The 18286-nt window shown below is 54.7% G+C and overlaps 1 protein-coding gene and 1 long non-coding RNA gene across 2 annotated transcripts in view; both read left to right on the top strand.

Moving 5' to 3' along the window:
* Nucleotides 1-18286, top strand: part of Ror1 (receptor tyrosine kinase like orphan receptor 1) — a 279640-nt gene that overhangs the window by 77122 nt on the left and 184232 nt on the right. The gene's annotated exons all lie outside the window — the stretch shown is intronic.
* The window catches only part of LOC134478323 (uncharacterized), a 93686-nt gene extending 75400 nt beyond the window's left edge, over nucleotides 1-18286 (top strand). The window contains exon 2 of the long non-coding RNA XR_010050904.1: nucleotides 1-18286. This exon is cut by the window's left edge and continues 15717 nt beyond it. This is a non-coding gene — a long non-coding RNA (uncharacterized LOC134478323).

Genomic DNA, 18286 nt, shown 5'->3' with positions numbered 1-18286 from the left:
GAGCATCTGTGCAGTACCCGATGCTGTCCCAGGCCAGTGGGTGCCTTAGCTGCAGGGAACCCTTGTTTGTGTTTGGGGCAGTGGAGGAGTAATGTGCAGGGAATGAGTTTCGGGGATCGAACTCCCCACTTGCTGGGTCACAGGAGCTGGGTCCTGGGGGGGTTGTGAAATCACGGCTTGACTTCCTTCCTTCCTTCCTTCCTTCCTTCCTTCCTTCCTTCCTCCTTTCCTCTTCCTCTTCCTGTCTTTCATTCACTTCCTTATTCCTCAGTTCTCCCACTTTCTTTTTACCCTAAAATGTAAGTTAAGTCAGTCTTTAATCTGTACTTTCTTTTTTTAAATTTTTTTTTTAATTTGTACCGGGGATGGAACTCAGGACCACACACTTGCAAGGCAAGGCGCTTATGCCGCTGAGCTAAATCCCCAGCCCTAATCGGTACTTTCAGCCCATGTTTGTTGAATCCCAGAATGGTGCTAGGTGTTCCGTAGAACATGGGCTCCAGGGACTGGAGACTCTGAGAGCCCATTCACAATGTGTCCCCAGAACAGTGAGTGTCCGGTGGAGAGAGGACCCAAATATCCATCACAGGCACTGCCACCTGTCATGGATGAAGCCAGTTTGCATCACTGAGAGTCCTCGGACAGTGGGCACACAGTGGACACACGTCCCTCACTCAGGGAAGCCCAGTGTGTGAGGCTTGTCACTCAGCACCGTCCTCGGGACCACACTGGGGAGCAGTGTGTGGCTTCCTGGGTGACCATAACTCCAGCCAGAGGCTGGACAGGGGACTTGGTGGGGTCCAGGGGAGAACTCTGGCCACGCTCAGGAAGTTCCCTAGCTCAAGATGGGATAAATAGAGGAGGAAGGCAGGAAAGGAAGAAGGGAGAGAAAAGAAGGCAGAAGCCATGAGAGGCGGGTTTCAGGGACCACGCACCCAGAGGGGACAGCAAAGGCATCCCTGAGAGACCTTCCTGTCCCTCTGCCAGATGTCTGCAACTCTGTGACCTACCCCTTTCCCCATAGAGGACACAAACCTCTCCCAGTCGCCTGGTGGGGATGGCACATCCAGGAGCAGCACAGGGCAGAGCACAGGGCAGGGCTCCAGTCACGCATGAGCTACCCCTGGGCTCCTGGTTTCCCACGCTGCGTGGTTTCCCTATACTGCACCAGTGGTCAGGTCAGGCCGACAGGTGGCCTGCAGGACCAGTGCATGGCATGGTCCCCTCATGAGTCTCTCTTGCTCCTGATTTTCCCAGTCTCTCCCCAGGATCTGAGCTCAGAAGCTTCTGGGCGAATCTGTGGACTGGCTCAGTCCCACAGCCCGCTGCATCCCCACCCCGAGCCTGGCATGTGGTCAGCAAGCACCACACATCATGGAAGTTTTTCAGAGGAAATATTGTTTTCATTTTTTTTAGTTTTTAAAAAAGTCTCTATTGGTGCCTGCTTGCAATCCAGAGTGCTATACTCATGCTGGGGAGTCGGTATGTGCATTATGTTGTGGCTTGGCTTTTTCTATTCCTTTTCCTCCCCCACCTCTCCTCCTCCTGCTGTCTCCTTCCCCATCACCAAATGTCTCCTGCCTTTTATTTTACTCTTGACTTATGTTTTTGGATTCTTAGAGAAGAGAAACCACGTGATACTTAACTTTCTACGTCTGACTTACTTCCCTTAACATTCCGGGCCCAGGATCCGCTCCCTTTCCCTGCACATGGCGCACACCCAGTGGTCTGGAAGGTGGAGAGAAACTGCACCGTGTACACAGCAGTCTCCACGTCCATTCGCCGGCTAAGTGTGTTCAGGCTGCGCACTAAGCTTTGCCATCGTGGACTGCAGAGCTGTGTGCATGGGTGTGCATGGTCACTGTCATGGGGTAACCCTGTCCTGCCGGAACATGCTCTAGGGGATGACTGGGCAGAGAGGATTTCTGGCTAGGTCTCTGAGGGCTCCCACTCTTACCCCTATGTGCCCACCCCGGGAGCTCTGAAGTAACTTTCCTTATTTTGCTCACCACCAATCACATGCACAAGGCAGAGAACCCGCTCTTGGGTACAAACAAAACTTTAAATTTTGGTCAAAGGAAAAGACACATAACTCCTCAATCAGAATAAGGGACTTCTCCAGCTTGCTGGGCTCTGGACACATGGGCAGGGCCGTAGTGAGTGCCTCTGCAGTGACAAGGCTGGGGAAGTCCTGAAAGGAGCTAGGGAAGCCCGGAGGAGCCGGAGAGACAGGCCAGAGGGAGCCCTGGGCTGATGTCTACCAGCTTGAATTTGGGAGAAGAAAGGCAAGCCCTGTTTACGAAGCAGAGTGCTGAGTGCTCGGTTATGAGTGGTTCCCCGAATGCGTGCCCGATACCCTAGGTCTCTTCTGTGTGGAGGCCAAGCTGCGATCCCAGCGCTGGGACATCCTGGGTTGGCAGTGGTGTGTCACCGGGGCCCTTGGCGATGGCCATGTCCCTGGAGGGGGAGGTGGACGGCTTTGGCTGCAGGGCCCTGGTCATTATGTACCTTGTGGAGCCGTTGGAGCCTCAGTTTCCTCCTCTCGACCTGGAAGAGCATCCGCCGATCCCCCGCCGCGGAAGGTTACTCTCAAGGTGCAATGCAGCCTGCCGTGTCATGTCCTGAATGCACGGTGGGGACAACACGCGCAAGTGGCAGGTGCTCTTTTACTATGACAAAAGAAGGTTTTGCCTGGATGCAATCCCTGAGGGTGAGCCGCGCCGTGGAGGTGGTGGAGCACGGGAGTGCCCAGTGTGGTCCACTATGTGGTCAGGCTCAGCTTGCTGAGGGCCTTTCCTGTGCTTGCGGTGGGCCAAGTTGGTGAATTCCGATGACTCTTGGAGGCTCCTGGGACTCGGGTGCTCTTCTCTCCTTGGAGGGACTTCCTGTGTGAAGGGCGGGTTGCTGCAGGCCAGGACCAGCACCAGCCATGCGCTCTTGACCTGACCGAACTGCTCCCCAGATGTCCCCTGTCTCCCTCTGCAGCTCCTGTGTGTAGCCCATGTTCCGCCTCCCCAGTTCCTTGGGGCCCCCCTTCCTTTACCGCATCTGGCATGGGTAGCTCCTAGGAGCAGGCCGCTCCCTGGTGTGAGGGCCACACTGCTGGTCACTGCTCAGTAACTGAGGGCTGGGTTTGCTGAGCTCCTGAAGCAGGAGTCATCAGGGACCACGTCTTCCGTTCCCAGCTTTGTCACTACAGAGGCATTCACTATGGCCCTGCCCTGAGCATGTGGCCCCGCCAGGATCGGATCCCAGAGGCTGATTCCTCCACACTTCCTGCTCACCTCTGGGACTCCCCATACCTTCTGATATGGAGATGTACTTCTGGTGAAGGACAGTTTATTGTTGCATAGATAAAATACAGGCGCACTAAAGGATCTGCACACTCCAGCCACAGCCAGCACTGACCTTCGGCTCCGATCACTTGTGTGTCTCGATGAGCGTGTGTTCAGCGAGACCCCAATCGGAGACTTCCCCAGATTGTTCAGCAGTCGTCTTTGGTAGCAGAAATGATTGGGTGTGGGACGCAGAGAGCTGTCAGGACCCCAGTGACCCCCCCCCCATCCACGGGCTCCCCACCAGGGCAGGCTTGGCCCCTGTGTCTCCTAAGCAGGGCCTGGGCCAGACCCTTGCCTGACAAGGGATCCTAGCTTCCCCACCAGGCCGAAGTTCAGGGATACCGTGCCAGGCAGGAGCTGGCTGCTTCTTTGGGCTGGGTGCCGTACACAGGCCAGCAGCAGGTGAGCCTGGGCTAAGGGAAGACAGGTCGGGCTGGCACTGAGCCACGGAGGTCCAGGCAGGGCCTGTCCCCAGACCCTGAACCTGGTTCCCCCGTGTCCCCTGCATTCCACATGGGGACCCCCGCCCTTCCCTCCCCTCCCCTGACCCTTCCTCCTGCCTCTTTTGCAAACTCTGGTGGGCCACCACCCTTATTTGTAGCCTGTGTTCATTAGGTTCCTGTAAAACGGCTCTGCACTCTTCCTGAGTGTGGGTTTTGCAAATTCAACCTCACCTGTGCATGCTGGAAGGAAAACCCTGTGCCCATCTCCCAAACGTGCCTGGCACCGGGGGACCCAGGCCCTGGAAGCCCCCAGCCCCTTCGCCCCTCCCAGTCACCCTAAGCAGATCTACAGGCCACTGTGTGGCGCCCTCACCTTGACTCTAGGCTGCAGAGGCTCCTGGCCCTGCCCCCAGCTCACAGGGACTCCCTACCCCTGCCACCTTTCCCAGTGAGCCATGCTGTCTGCATGCCCTTTCCCGTGGCCAGTGCTGCACACAGCTGGGTGGTTTTGTTCCTGGTTCCTTTCTTTTCCTTTTTTTTTTTTTTTTTTTTTAAAGTCAATCAGTGTGGGTGTTGGCTACATGAGACTGTGGAAAAATGGGATAAATATGCCGGGAATGTGGAAATTATCACACGGGATGCTCCTTGGCCGCTTCCTAGGGTGCAGGGATGGTGGGGTGGCCATGCGCTGCTGCCAGGAGACTTCCCAGCTGCAGTGCATGCAACAGCGATGGTCTGCAGACCAGGTGGCCAGCCTGCTTGCATGTGACTCATGCTGTGTGGGAGAAAGACTCTGTGGCTGGGGACGAGGAAGGGTGAGGCGAGCCCCAGCAGGAGCAGGGGCAGCGTCCAAGTCTCCTGGCTTGGTGGAACGCTGCTGAGAGTCCTGTGGCCAGTCTGCAGCTTTTGAGGCCCCCACCGTGAGCCTCTGTGATGCCCCTGATCCATCCACTGCCTCCCAATAGCCCAGGGCTGCTGTGACTGAGGTGAGCATGCCTGGTCCCCGCTACCATGTCCAGCAGGCAGCTTGGGGGGTGTGATGCTGTCTCCCACCTGTCCCTGTGACCCCCAGGACGACCTTTCAAGCTGATGTCGGGGGCAGAGGGACGTCCTCCTGTGCCCTGAGTCCCTCCCTTCTCAGCTGCCTGCTTCCAGGGTTGTGCGGATGGAACTGAGTGATGCTGGTGGATAACACTGTCACTACCCTGCGGTTCAGCACAGGGACATCACAGGCCTTGTGGTTGTCAAGGGGACAAAAGTGAGAAGGTGACACTGAGCCCACGTCCCCAGCACTTCTGAACTGTGGCCTTGGTTTCTTGCCGGGGAAGCTTGGAGCAGTGGCTCTGGGTTCGAGTCCTGATGCCATCCTGCTCCTGGAGGACAGGGTTGCCTCTGTCTTGCTGGATTTATAGAATCTTTCACCATGTGTGGCTCCCCGTATGACAGGAGTCACCTCACAGGGTCGTGGTTCCCGGCAGTTTGACACCAGCTAGGAGCAGGTGATGTCCCCGAGGACAGAAAATCACTGAGCCTCCCGTTCCCAGGAAGGGGCGTGGCAGAGCTGACTGATGTGAAGTTTGCCCATAAAGCATGAAGATGAGCCCTGGGCTGCACGAGGCAGGGATAGGGCAGGGAGGGCTCCCCCTGCGGGCTAGGTGTCAGCCTAGATTTTTTCTGAGCCCCCATCTGAGCCACACAAGTTGGTGTTGTGGGGAGTGACAGAGGACCAAGACATGGTCTTGCCGCCTATCTCAGCAGTTCATAGTCTAGCAGTGAAGATAAGGATTACTCTAATTTAAGGAGGAAATGCATCTAAATGCAGCCTTGACAAAGCCCTATCAGACAAAGACAGACCTGTTCCTGTTTAGTTGGGTCTTGAAGGATGAGTAGGAGTTAGCCAGCAGGGAAGCAGAGTCTATGAAGGAAAGGAAAGGGCACAAAGGCAAAGAAGTGCAGAAGCCCTGTGTTAGTTGTGGCTGCGGCTGCCTTGCAGGGAGGAGAGGGAATCAGGTGCTGTGGGAGCAAGACGGGTGCTGTGGGGCTTTGAAGGAAAGAAAGGGTGTCTCATCTACCCTGGCCTCCTCTATCCCTGTTCCTTGCAGCTGGGCTGTGGCCACTAAAAGGCAGGCGGGAGAATCCGCAGCAGGCCCAGAAGACAGGGGGCCTTTGTCTCACTAGAGTAATGGAACAATTAATGTGGAAGTGAGGGAAGCCTTTCCCGTGACTGGGGCGAGCTCCCCTGGGGTCCTCCGCCGGACCCGTCTACCTCTTCCCTGGCCCGTTTATTCTTTATTTTTCCCTCTCTTTAAAAACTCGTGTTTCTTGGATATGCCTGGAAAACATACTTACTAATAAAATGAATATGTCACCCATGCGTGGTCATCGCATTGTTTCATTAGTGTGATGAGGAAAAAATATGTATTTTGTCCCAGAGAGAGGGCCCTCAGCAACGACTCGGGCCACAGCAGCCTTCACTTTAGCTAACTTTAGCTAACCCACTGTGAGCCATTCTGAGTTGACTTTTGGGTGTTTTAAGGAATTTTTGATGTGCTGTAAGATGTGGGGTTTTGCATGTGGATGTCCAGTTGTTCCATACGTTTACTGAGGTGCAATCCTTTCTCCACTTAACTGTTTTTCCATCTTTGCCAGAAATCAAATGTCTGTTATGTGGGTATCTATTTTGGGACTCTATATTGGTACCTTGGTGGCTTGTCAGTCTTGGTATCAATGCCGTTTTGTGATGATTGGTGTAACTTTGTTGTAAGTCGTGGGGCTGGAGAGGGTAACAGCTCTAATTCTGTTCCTTTATTAAAGCTGTTTAGACTAGTCTGAGTCTTTTCTATTTCTACAGAGATGTAAGAATCAAAATGTTAATCTTTGTGAAAAATGATGTTTGACAGTTTGACAAGGGATTGTGTTTTCTGATATTTATTATTTTCTTCTATTCTTTTTTGGTTCCATTCTGTCTTTTATTTAAAAGATACTTATATTTCTAAGTACAAAATAAGTATCTCCACCTTTGGGAATGCAGTGTAGGCTTACTTCTGGTGGAGTGAAGGAAATTGAGCTCCTGGATTTTTCTCTGCTCGATAAAAGGCACAGTGTGTGTGCCCTCTGACAGGGTCTCCGCTTTCTAGAGGGAACACACAGGGGTGCAGATATATGTAAATCACATTGTGCATATGTATGTATGCAAATTTCACATCCAGTTATACAAGATTTTCTGTTATATTTGCTGTGGGGTTTTTTTTTAAAGGGAAAAAAGAGTCTTAAATGTTTTTAACTCAGGCATCTGGCGTGAGTCTGGGATGTATCTTAGTGGCCCGGCATGCACAAGGCCCTGGGTTGGATCCCCAACACTACCAATTAAAAACAAGCAAGATTGCAGTGGAATTGGTGTACCCAGTGCAGAAGCAAAAATAACTTTCCGGAGAGGAGGAGGCTGAGGGAGGCGTGGTGTGTATGGCAGGGGGAGTGTGGCTCCTCTTGTTGGTGACGATTCCAAAGATCCTTTCATTATTCAGTCAGTGTGTGCTGGCTGAGCAGCTACTCACTACCTCCTGCACTGCCGGGCTGGCCAGTCCTCAACCTGTCCCCCCTTCCCCAGCGTGTGCACAGCACCCAGCGGTTCTGCCACCACCTCTCTCATTTCAAGCCTGCTGCCCTGCTGTTAGCACAGAAACTGGGCAGGACAATCGTGAGGCCGAGGTGGTGCGTGGGCTGGCAGTGTTTGATGGCTTCTCCCACACAATGGGAACCTTACTGTGGCCCTGTAGACACGTGACCGCTTCCTGGCTGGGCTGACCTGAGGCTGGGCCTGCTCTCAGGCCTGCTTTTGTGACCTGTGGGGCTGCGGGTGAGGGGCACTTGAGCAGCGGTGATGTTTCTGAAGCTGCATTAGCGCTTGTAACAAAGGTATTTCGAAAAAAAGCAGACAAAAATAAAACCTGAGTGGCTGGGTAGGGTGGCGCATCCCTGTAATCCCAGCACTCAAGAGGCTGAGGCAGGAAGATTGCCTCAGGTTCAAGACCAGCCTGAGCTTCATAAGCAAGATTAAGATCAGCCTACACTACAGAGGGAGACCCTGTCTCAAAAATAGGAAGGGCGGCAAGGGCTTTCCAGCTGTGACAAACCCCACGTCCACCTGGTGCTTCAGGCCAGGGTGACTTTAGAACAGGGCCATACCAGGAGGCAGTGGGAAGAGGACAGACGGCCAGCCGCACTGGGTATGGGCAGGAGGGTGGGGTCGTTCTGCGTTCACACTGGCATCCCGGGTCTCAAGGTGGCAAGCAGGCTCTTAGGTCGGGACCCAGGAGCCATGGTGGGAAGACAGCTCTCATCCCTGCAGGGCGCTTGAGACTCTGGCCCTGCTGAGTCTTCTAGATGGTTCCTCTACCCTGGCCCAACCTGGTGCCACACACATGCCTGACCCTCACAGCTTCTCTGCTCAGCAGAATCCAAATCCTGCTCCAAGCATGGAGTCAGAGGTGACCAGCGAAGTCTCCTTAAGAAAATGTTTTGGCTAAACTGGGTGCCCAATGGTGTCCCCACTCTGGGCACTGCCATCTCTCCGCCGTGCTATCTGTGGCCTGGCTAAGGCACTGTTAGGACGAACGGTGCCAGATTCAGGGTCAAGTGGGATCTGGGGACCATCCATCGCTGAAGCCCTGCACCACGGCCTCGGCCACCTCTCAGGTGACAGTTTTCATGCAGCCCCTCCACGCCAGGGCAGAAAGCAGCCACAGGCTCCAGGCTGGGCAAGGCCTAGTTGAAGAGCAGTTGGCACGGCTGAAGCTGACAGGGACAGGAAGGGGGGGTCATGGTCTCCTCACACAGCTTCAGGGCGGGGCGGGGTGCAGCAGTTCCTGGCCTGCAGGGGGCGGTGTGAGCACCCCAGGAGGGGTAGGTGTAGAAAGGCCAGAACCGTCTTGTCGTCCTGCCCCCCACCTTGAGGGACCCAAGGCCTTGGAGCTCCAGGCACTGGCCGCACCTCCCTGCCCGTGGCCTTCACATTGGGGTTGGAGCATGGCCTCTCGTGCCTTCCTAAGGGGGTTGAGCCTGGGCTCGCATGCACAGTACCCCTGAGCTCCAGCCTGGCTGATGCTTCTATGGTCACAGTGATTGGCAGGGCTGCAGCTGAGGGGGAGCCTACTCTCGCACCGGCTGCACCCTGAGTCCAGGGGGCTGACCATTGTGGGTGCTTGGCCCGTCCTTCCCAGGGGCAAGTAGCCCCTGGTCCAAAATAGTGTAAGGTCCCCTAAGACGACACTAGTAGACATCTTCTGGGCCAACATTGTCCTTCTGGGAACCAGACGCACTTCGGTGCCCTTCCCTGCCCTACACTGCAGGGTGCCCGCCTACCCTCTCCATCCCTGACCTTGAGTCCCTCCTGGTGGCAGGCCCGATGCCCACCAGTGGCAATGACCACAGGGTCTGCCTCCTCCCCCTTGCACTGTGCTCAGAGGGTGCCTCTCGTGGTGATGAGGATGAGAGGAGGGGTAGGGCCCGAGGAGCCACCGAACGTGTGGTGACAGGAACAGGGCACACATACCTGCCAGGCGGCATGGAAGAGCCTGGCGCTCTGCAAACACTGGGCCCAGGAAGCGTGGTATTTAGTGTAAACACGCCTGCTGTTTGTTCTCCAAGGCGCTGACGCTGGGTTCTGAGGTAGAAGTGAGCTGGGGAGGCCGTGGCCACATGCTCTCCTTTTCCAGCTCGTGGTCCATCCTGAACCGCCTGCCTTGAAAGCTCTGCTTCCTGGGCCAGCTCGGCTCTGGCAGAGACAGTGGTTTATTATTATTATCATTACTACTATTACTCTTCATAATGAAGTCTTCCTACGTGGGCCCCCCGAGGTGGACTTACTCTCCTGGACCCGGGCCCTAGCACTGGCCAGTGCTGGGTGGGTGTTGGTTCAGTCAGGGGTTATTGAATGCGCTGCAGGTAAACTGGAAAATATGGCTAAACAAACAGGAAGGGAAATGGCTGTAATCCTATAGCCAAGGAAAACCGCCTTTTATCTTACTGTGTACTTTCCTGATGTTTTTCTGTGATATACGATAGTACTATAATTGTTTTCACTTAATGACTTCTGTAGATAGGAATAAATACCTACTAAACATATTAACTTGCCATCATTTTACCTAATCATGCTGTGTGCCTTAGCTCTAACCTGGTTCCAACACTTGCTGTGTTATGGAAATTGATTGACGTCGGATTGTTTAAACCTTCCAGCCTGCTTCCTACCCAGCCACTGTTTCACCCTGCCGGATGGTGGATGTAGTGCATCAGGCCCAACTGTCTAGGGAAGGGGACACGCAGACAGAGACAGAGCTGCAAACCACTAGGAAGTGGCAGAGGAAGTGGGGTGCTCCTGCTGAACGCCACGGTCCTCGTGTGGACCCCCATGGTGATGTAACAGCAGGGTCCCTGCTGGCTCAGCCAGAGGGGCAAGCAACACATTGACCTCGAGATGATGAGGGAGCTCTCTGGGGCTGACCAGCTGGTGAGGAAACCCTGGGGCTAGAGGAGGAGCCCAGGGAGAGGGCTGTGATCCCAAAGCCAAAGACACCTGACCTCTTGCTCCAGTCTAGTGCCCCCTTGTGGCTGCCCCCGTTAATCTCTCCTTGAGCCCTGGGTTCTGGTGAACAGAGGCTGCTGTGAGCCCAGAGGACACTGCAGCAGTTTGCTTTAGGGACTCACCGTTGTTTCCTTTCTGCTAAAGAAGGGTACCTCTGAGGGCCAGGGCAGCAGAAGGCTGGCAGCACTGCCACACCACACACAGGCTGCTTTTCTCATGCTACACAGATAGCAGTGCTCAGGTAGCTACCACTGCTGTCCCTGGGGGGTGCAGAGCAGAATCTGAACTTGGGTCCCCATGGGTGCAGGGCTGCGCTCCTGTGGCCTCTGTTGTCAGAGACCTGGTGGGTCGTTAAGCACGCGGCCTGCCTCTTTCTGGGGTGTTTGTGACTCACAAATATGAACCAAAACAAGGCAGGCTCTGTGCTCCCATTTGGGGAAAGTTAATATTTCACATGCTCTTGAGAATTCAGGAGCTTGGTAAAACTGACTATTAAGCAGGGATTTTCTTTAATTCCTTTTGTTTAAAGATTTTCTGGTGGAACACTCTATGTAGTGTGCCTCCCTCGGAGCTGCTAGCAGTGCCAGAGACCGTTAGAGAGTTTGTGTAAATATGGAGCGGGCCAGGGCTGCCCACACACGTTGCAGGCATGAGGCTGGTGGTGGGGAACGGTCTGGGCACAGCCAGCGTGCCCGGGGTGTCCCGGGGCTGCACCTGGATCCCGTTGGAAGTGGGCTGGGGACGGTTTGGTGAGGATCTCCAGCCGTTTTTCCGTCAGAAAGATGGGTTTGCCAAGGCAATAAAGCAGGTAGCCTTCAACCAGGACGATGCGTGTGTAGATCCTGGATAAGAAACCGACACCTCTTAGGAAAGACCAGAATATCTAGTGGGAAAATTAAGGGACAGAAACATTCTGTGACACCTTTGAAGTGACAGTTCCACGCCCAGGGTCACAAGGAGAGGTTGATTCCCTTCCAGCATCTTTTAAAATGCCTTGTTTTTATTTAACATTGTTTTGGGAAGGACTGCATTCTATTGACACATTGAGAAAAAAATCACTTTTTATTTTTCTAAAACTAACAGGGGCTTAGGCCTTAGTGGGAAACACCGTGCAGATGAATGGCCTCTTTCTTCAGCTGCAAAATTTAATAGCTGCCACCGAAAGGCTTTTCTTTTAATCAGCAAAAAATTTATTTTGTCCTTGACATTTTATGCCAAAAATCAGCCTGGAGAGTGTTTTATGGCCAGAGCTGAGCTGCCCTAAAGCGAGGCTTTTCTTGTGAACAGTGTTCCTCGAGTTGGTATTTTACATTCAATAACAAATTCGTACTAATTTATTAGATATCCTTCTTAGCATTCCAGGCAGATAAAAGAAGTATGGGGGGGTGCATCTTGGTGGGGAGCACCCAAGGACTTCTGGGGGAAAGGAAGACTGCCATGACCCAGCACTTCCGGCCCTGTGCGCCTGGGGATGATGGATTCCAGGGTCATCCTTTAGGCCTCGTGGTGGAGAGTGTTTCCCTCATGGTCGAGGACACACAGTGATGGTACTTAGCACCTGCTCCAGGAATTTCTTTCTTAGGATCCACAGTAACAGAAACAAGCAGAAAGGAGACAACTGTGTGACCTAGAAAAGCCGCTGCATGAGTGTTAAGTGGATGCAAAATAACTAGGACCATAGCACCCAAAAGCTGACTTTTGCTTCCTGCATGCTGGAGAAATGCAGCTATTTTATTAAAGTGACAGGGAGCCTGTCTGAAATTCTGTCCTTCTGTCACCTGTGTTTAAGACAGGTCGGTCAACCCAGAAGCACTGAGCCCTGGTCCCACATGAAGGCCATTCCTGGATCTTAGGAGAGACTCAAAGAAATGGGAGACATAGTCCCTGCCCCTGGATCTTGAGTGTCACCTGGGAAATGAAATAAAAACTTAAAATCAAGATAACACCCAGCTACCAGACGGGCCAGGAGGAAAAGAGCCCAGGCCGAGGCTCTGGTTGTGAGGTCCATGGATGGAGCTGAGTGGTGAATCGTGGGTATGGCAGAGGCGCAGGAAAGCGGGGGGGGGGGGGGGACGGGGGACGGGCACACCTGTTTACTGTGCTGCCTGCTGCCTGTGCCTTGTCCTCCGGGGCCTCTTATCCTGGCATCACAGTGGATGAGAGGCAGGCGCAGATAGAAGAAGTGCTTTGCTGCTCACTGTTCGGCCACACATAGCTGACATGCCAACACCCGGACCCGTCAGCTGCCTCTCCGGGACACCTGGTCATTTCCCCGGAATCCGCGGGAGTCGGTTTTCTAGGCCTCAAGAAGCGTGCTCTGGAGCCTCTGCATCATCCAAGATGTATCTGTTTTTCCTCATCCGGGTGACACCTGCTTCAAGCCCCGAGGGAGCTGGGTTGTCCACTACTTGGAGCTGGGCAGCTGCCCCATGGCCTGTCCACGGGGACACTCCCATTTATGCAGCAGCTGCTGTGTGCCAGGCTCTGTGCTGTGTCCCCATGCAAATGTGGCAGGTTCTGCACAAGACAGGAGGCCTTGCACACGCACACGCACACACATACTCATACACACACCGACTCATTAAGTTACTTCTATAAACCTTGCCTGTGTGCCCACCATGTGGCAGGTGCCAGGGCCCAGCTGGTGACATCCATGAAGAGACGGGTGGGGCCGAAGTGGCTCAGCAGTCACGGCCTTACCCCATGGTCCCACCTGACCCCTTACTCAGGTATTTCCAGATCTTTCAGGCCTCGTTTCATTCGACATGAGTGTGCCTGTGGGTTGCAGGGGTGACAGTGACCTGGAATCTGCGTTGCTAACACATGCCCAGGGCAAGGTACAGAGACTGAGAAGCCGGAGACCAGCAGGCAACAAGATGCAGCCACTTTCCACTAGGGTGAGGGCCTTACCGCAGTCACTCTCAGGAATCTCGGAGCCTACTACTCCAGGCCGAGGGCAGCGTTTTTTCCCCTAAGCACACGTTATAATCCTGGGATCACGACTTAGAGGGCACAGCTGAGATAGCGGTGGACAGAGGCTGGGCCCACTCACTGGCTCCCTGAGGACCCTCTGGCCTTGGTTCCTCTCTGTGCAGCAGGCTCGGCTCAGCCCTGCTTGCCTTGGCTGTGGTGGGGGGTAGTGAGGCCACATGTGCAGAAGGTCAGGGCAGATCAGGCCTTGGTGTCACAGCAGATGGGGAGACCAGTCTGGGTGAGCACCTACCCCAGTTCCAGGCCCAAGGGCTCCTTAGGGGTCACAGCACTTCTGCAGTCAGAGGTGGTGTGTGGGTCTTCTGTGCAAGCGAGTTTCAGGCTCTTCAGCCTTTACTTCACCCATTCCAACTTGACCTCTCGTGGTCTGTCCTTCCCTGCACGGGGCCTGTGAAGAATGAAGGATGGGCCGGGAGGGAGCTCAGTTGTGAGTGCTTGCTTAGCGTGCATGAGGCCCTGGGCTCCATCCCCAGCACTGACAAATAAGAGGCCTCGGTAGAGAGGAGATGATATTTTAGTGAATCTCGGCAACACTGCTAGGTTGAAAGCATCACCCCCATTTCACTGTCACCTCATTTCGCCATGAGGCACACACAGCTCCGCTGGGCCTCTTTGCGGGCCTTTTATTCTGTTCCTCTTGTGAAGGCCAGTCTTCCCAACTTTGTAGCTCCAAACATGTGATGGCTTCCGTTCCACCGATGACAGCTGCCGCTGGTGTCTGGCTAGCGGTGACTTCAGGCCTGTGACTCGGGGGCCGTGTACGACTTTATTTAGGATGAATAGGAGAATTCCATGATCACAGCTGTCTTAACAGAGACAGCGATTCCGAGGCCTTTGAATCTTGCGTCTCCAGCCTTCTGTGGAGAGACCTGAGGCTCACCTCTTGTGGGAAAGTGCAGATCAACCACAAGCTGCGCTGAGGAGTTAGCAGCGCGGCTTTCAGGAAAAACTGCCCAAAATGCACACAATGGTGACAATGACAGTAAGAAGGCAATGGCCTGGCGTTGCAGAGTCTGTCCCACTGCGGCATGTCACAGTGCACGCGTAGCCCCGGGGCTGAGTGGCCTGGAACAGACCTCACAGAGCTTGTGACTCCCCAGCACAGCACAGCACAGCACTGGGATCCCCCAGGACTGCCCATGGCCAGCGGGGTCTTGAGAAGCCAGACAACACCGGAGACTGGTGGTCTGGTCAGCTCAGGCTGCCTCTGCTCGGAGTCCTGGAGTTAACTGAACCACTGCTATGTGACAAGGGGCCCTGGCAGAGCACCTCCTCTGGGGTGTGTGGTCCTCGGTGCCTGTCTCCCGTCTGCTCTCTATCCCTTTGCCCCTGAAGTACCTGTGCTCAGCCACACCTGCCACATTGCTGCCTGGTCTGCCCTCTGCCCCCTTCCCACCCTGGCTCCCTGGGCCCTGTCTATGGCCACCTCTCGGTTTGTAGACTGCTCCCTGGACAACTGTCCTGGCAGTGCTTCTTCATTTAAAAAAGCCCCAACTCCGGACCAGGTGTGACTCACCAGCCCTGGAAGGTGCTTCCTTTTGAAATGCAGCTTCTCCCCACCTGCTGGGAGGTGCACGTGTCCCTGCCCTTTAGCACTGTGAAGAATCTAAGGTTCTGCACCTCCCCAAGGCTTTTGTTTCCTCAACTGTGGACGGATTTCTGGGAGTTAAAAACTGGCCAATGCCGCTTTAAATCCAGACAAAAGTTCTCTGTTTCCGCAGTCCTCTGCAGCTGGCAGATGAGAAACCAACGTGCAGATGGCGCATTCTGCCAGCCTGCTGGAGGTCTGGTGCCCAGAGCGAGGGCAGGGACTCCAGTCCCTGCCTCCCGGAAGCTACCAGCACGCCTGGTGAGCGGCCCATGTGGTTTTACAGAGGGGCTGGGGGCTGTGCACAGAGCCCATTCCGAAGTGCCTGGCAAGCACAGGCTTCCGAAGAACTCGGGGCAGGGTGATCAGCTCATTGTGGAGGGCAGATGGACTCGGGCTGCCAGCCGCAGTGAGGGTGGCCTTCTTCTGTGTTGCTCCTGGCACGTGCTCGCCTCTCAGCCACATGTGCTGAGGCCTGGGTGGTTTGTCTGTTTACTGCCATCCGGAGGAGTTGGTGGGAAAAGCCAAGAGGCCGTGGGCACTTAGGACTGGTGCTGGCACCAGGCATCCTGAGAGGCCTTGCTTTCATTAATAGTGACTTAGTCATTGGAGCAGGCGTGGCTGAGGGACCCGGGTACAGATCAAGACGCCGGCAGGGGTGTGGGGGTAAGAGGCCCAGGTGCAGCCTTGGTACTCTCCGCCCGCCTTCATCTTGTACTTTAACCCTGCCCTGCGTATTTTGACCACAGCCTGTGTACTGGGGCACCCTTTCCTGAGTGCCGGATTGTGTTGGGCCCTCGGGTTCTCGCCCTCATTAGCCTAGGGGGACCTCTCCCCACTGCCTTCTCCCCTCCTTTGGGCATCTTGGAGACTCTTTGGGGTGACCCTCGGGTGAGCCCACACTCTGACTTGTGCTGCCCATGGCTCCTGACTTCTTTCTGAGGGAGCCTGAGTGTCCATGGATTGGCTCTGGTGAGTTGCAGCGAGGTTGGGGATAGACACAGCTGGGGTGTCACGAGTGAGGGGGCTTTAAAGACCCACTTTGGTTTATTCCAGCAAGCCAGAAACAGGCAGACTGCCATTTCCTGCCTCAGAAATGGGGCCTTTTGCCCTTTCCAACCCCCCACTCTGTGTGCTTTTCTGTTTCTCCTTGTTCAGTATAATTTCTGCTTTTTTTTTCTTCCTGTCCAGAAGCACTAAATATTTGGACACCTATTTTGTGGAGATTTATATGAGAAAGTCATGGTTCCTGACCTTGGGGAATAAATACATGCTTATGTGAGAGCCAGTTACCTGGTCCACTCCTGTGTGATTTTTAAACCCTATTTCAGATACCACCTCCTCCAGGAGGGCTTTCCAGAATTCTCCCTCACACTGGTGATTGTCTGACTCCTGTATTACACTGACAGCCCCCAGAGGGCTGAGACTGTGGGATACTGTGTAGTTCTCTTTAACTCTGTGGTCCTGGCCCTGGGCATCCAGTATACATTTGTTGATTGAAATAAAATGGTCAATAAAAGCAAACGGTAAATGTATGGTAATAGCTGAGCTGAGAGCTTTTTGCAAAGCAGTTCTCAGCCGCCTCCAGCATGACGGTGGCTGGGTTCCTGAGGGCTCCTTCCACCCAGGCGGCTCCTCTCTTTTTGCTCCTATGAGCCTTCTGCCCCTTGGAGTGGCAAGTAACACTGCCACTTCACAGAACAGAGGCCCACAGGAGTTTGGTACCTCACACTGGGTTCCAACCAATGACCTTCTCAGGATCTGGCCTCTTCCCGACCACACTAAACTCCCTCTCCACTGAGACGCCGGTCAGGGTCTTCAGTGGGAAGCCTCCTTCCTTTAAAGGCAAGCTTCCCACAGGCTGGGCTGTGCTGCAGGCTGACCAGTCAATACCCACTGGCTGGGAGTAGCGTCTTGGGGTGGGTTTTTCCAGTTACCTGTGAAAGCAAATTACGGGTCACGCTCTTCACTAGAACAAGTGTTTACTGGTCAACAAGTGTAAAATCAGCTCAGCACTGTCCGTTTGGGCCCAGTACAGTGCCTCCTCTTGGGGCTTGGTCCAGAACCATCTTTGCAGAGAAAGTTCAGGCCAGCATAAGCCCCATGCTGCGGCGATGTTGCGGTGGCCGGCTTCTGTCTGCACCAGGTGGCAGTCTGCCTGTGCAGAGGACACCAGGCCTGACAGCATTTGTGCCGAGACTGTGTGTCAGGCATATGCTTAGGACAGCACTCGTTTATGGATGCACAGTACTCTCCAGGTCAGTGCTCCTCGGTGCCTGCTAAGTGCAGGTCTAGAGAGCACTGTGTGGAGTCTCAGACCGAGCCCCACTTTCCACCTGATGGGCGCTCCCCAACAGGTTCCCCTCGGACACTGGCAACGTCCTAACCACAAAAGGTGGCTCTCCGAGCAGCCCACTGTAACCAGATATTAATTTAGAAATGTGTGTGCACCTTGCTGCAGAAACCAGACTGCACACGTGCACAGGTACCATGTTGTGGTGGGAAGAGCCCTCTGAGGCCAGGCAGGATGAACTCCAGGTCATGCCTCACCCCAGGGAGCTGCCTGTCAATTGTCAGTCTTAGCCAGCGTGTCACCACCTGTCCCCATGGGGCTTCTCTCTTTGCTGAGTCCCGGAGAGGGCCAGTGACTCCTTAAGCTCCAAAACGACAGAGCTGGGATTTGAACTCACCTCCGGCTGATGCTGTGGGGCTTGCTGTGGAGGGGTGCTGCCTTGCCGGGGATCTGTTCTGGAGGGGTTCAGCTGAAGACTGCAGACAGTTCAGGTGGGCGCCAGGCAGGAAGATGCCCTTTCCTTTCGAGGTGCAGGGGCTGGGTTGGGGCCTGAGACCCGTTAGCTTGTGTGGAAAGTTACCAGAACCAGAGCTGCTCCTCTCTTCTGTTTCCTCCTTAGACACCTCGGACAAGGGAGAGAACTGGGTGTGACACATGTCAGGACAGGGGCCACCCGCCTGAGGGTGGGCAGTGTCGCAGTGGGACCTTGGTCAAGGGCCTGGGCCATTCGGAGGGAGGCTCACTTCCCTCCGCATGAGATGGGGCCCCTGGCACTGCCTGGGGCTGTGCCACTCAGTGCCCCGTGCCAGCTGCAGTCTCGTTCCTTGGAGCACACAGAGTGGACCTTCGTGGCCCGGCATTCTGACGCCTGGCAGCCACTCAGGAAGCGTTTGTGGAGGAGGCAGTGTGGCTGGTTTGCTGCCTCTTGGAAGGCGCTTGACTCTCTCACAAGCCTCTAGGAGCCTGCCTTCGAGTCCCAGCAATGGCTCAGGGGTCCCTGTGGCCCAGCCTGCTCACAAATCAGGCTTCCATGCCAAGCACTGAAAAAATAAA

Source organism: Cavia porcellus, unplaced genomic scaffold (genome assembly GCF_034190915.1).
Source record: "Cavia porcellus strain 051 isolate PalLab524CR breed Dunkin Hartley unplaced genomic scaffold, mCavPor4.1 scaffold_1, whole genome shotgun sequence".
In the NCBI taxonomy this organism is placed as follows: domain Eukaryota; kingdom Metazoa; phylum Chordata; class Mammalia; order Rodentia; family Caviidae; genus Cavia; species Cavia porcellus.
The sequence above is the reverse complement of the archived record's forward strand: the minus strand, read 5'-3'. Positions and strand labels throughout refer to the sequence as shown.